The following is a 2129-nucleotide window of genomic DNA, read 5'->3' as shown; positions in this document are numbered from 1 at the left end:
GCTGACTTCCCAGTAAAGCTATCCACTGGATCAGGGTGACTTTAGAGCTTCTCTGGCATATGTAATAGCTCAAAGTCCATCCCATAGTACATTTCCTCACATACTACTTTATGTCCCCCTCACTGACACTCCGCTGCTAATTTTCTTAGAAACAACTTAAATGTGTTTCTAAGTTGACATTTCACTCCCTCAAACAATTTATTATCTCCTGTAAACGTTGAAGCTTGGCTACAGATGTCCTTTGCCAATATGTTCCTAATCATGAGCAGTAACTAGTTCTGTTCTGATTACTCGGGATTTCATTTTTTAGACCTCCATGAAATGCTCATATTCCTACCTTTTCTTTCTTGCCTTAATTTTTCCTTTGCAAAATAATCCTACAAAGTTGATGCATGCTGGGGACTGAGGCAGTGTGGTGGCAACCATAAGGCTACCCTAAGATACATGCTGATCCAGAGATACCATGGACATACACATAACTCACGAGTTGACTGGTCATTGGCCAAAAGAACCTGGAGGCTTGCCCATGTTTTCCCTCAGCCCTACAGTGGGTTTTGAACTCCTTGACTGGCCTGAAACCTGCTCCACTTTCTGGTTGTGATCTGACCAATTTCACAGTCCTGGATATGACCTCGTTAGCCTTCCTCAGGTTGAATTCAATCCCTAGAGATTCCAAATAGACTCAGAGTAAGAACAGAACACAAAGTTTCTTGTGCAATTATCACCAATGGGACATGGGCAAATTACCTTATAACTTCCAAGGTAGACAGAATGACACAAGTAAAACCTCACCATTGTGTTCAAGATGTGAAGCATTGGCAAATTCCGTGTTACTTTTCAAGCATACTTTAAACAAAATCGTGGGATTCTGCCACATATTAGAGACTGTAAAGAACAATGTGTGCATAGTTTACAATATCACAAGGAGTAAAAGCATCTATGGATTCTATGATCTCATATTGATCCATGAAGAACTGGGAAATGGGGCATTTTATAAGGTGTGAATATTAAATCTATTCTTCCTGGCTGTGAATCATATCCCTAAATATAGATTCATGTGTGTGTGCATGCATAAAATTGTGGCATCTTCCCTGTTGACTCAAAGGATTTTATTTTGACTTTTCATTTCTAAGAAGTCACTGTGCTCTCCTCCCCCTCCTTTTGCTCCCTGTAAGATAACAGGGACAAATTTACACAAGTAAAGCACAGGGTATTTTTAGGACCAAGCTACTAAAGTTAGCCTTCTTGATGGGAATCAAAACCAGCACATCATATTTCAGGACAAGCTTCTCATCTAATGACTATTGATAAGGCAGCATGCAATTCATGCATCTTGAATCATAGGAACTGAGAACTTAAGCAGGATTCAATGCTTTGCTCTTGTAAATTTCCACATACACTATAAATATGTATAGGTCATTGTTGTTTCATTTTGTTTTGTTTTTAAAATATTTTTTAATTGATTTCAGAGAGGAAGGGAGAGGGAGAGAGAGATAGAAACATCAATGATGAGAGAGAATCATTGATTGGCTGCCTCTTGCACGCCCTCTACTGGGAATTGAGCCCACAACGCAGGTATGTGCCTTGACTGGGAATCAAACTGCGACCTCCTGGTTCATAGGTTGATGCTCAACCACTGAGCCACACTGGCTGGGCTGTTTAGGTAATTGTTAACAACAAATGATGATAGATAGATAGATAGATAGATAGATAGATAGATAGATAGGCAGACAGACAAACAGGTTTAGTTTATATATTTGGGTAGAGTCACTTTAAATATTTAACTTGGTAATCTTCCTGTGCTTAAAATGCAGTGTCAACTATTTTGATTTCTTTGTAAATATCTATAATAATAAAAGCATAATATGCTAATTAGACCAGACAGCCAAACAACCTTCCAGACGTCATTCCAGACATCCTCTGGATGAAGCTGCGGTGGTGGGGGCCAAGTCAGAGGTGGTTAGGAGTGATCAGGCAGGCAGGCGAACAGTTAGGGGCGATCAGGCAGGCAGGCAGAGGTGGTTAGGGGCGATCAGGCAGGCAGGCGAGCAGTTAGGGGTGATCAGGCAGGCAGGCAGAGTGGTTAGAGGCGATCAGGCAGGCAGGCAGAGGCGGTTGGGGGCAATAAG

The sequence above is a fragment of the Myotis lucifugus genome, unplaced genomic scaffold (genome assembly GCF_000147115.1).
Source record: "Myotis lucifugus unplaced genomic scaffold, Myoluc2.0 scaffold_66, whole genome shotgun sequence".
Classification (NCBI taxonomy): Eukaryota; Metazoa; Chordata; class Mammalia; order Chiroptera; family Vespertilionidae; genus Myotis; species Myotis lucifugus.
The sequence above is the reverse complement of the archived record's forward strand: the minus strand, read 5'-3'. Positions refer to the sequence as shown.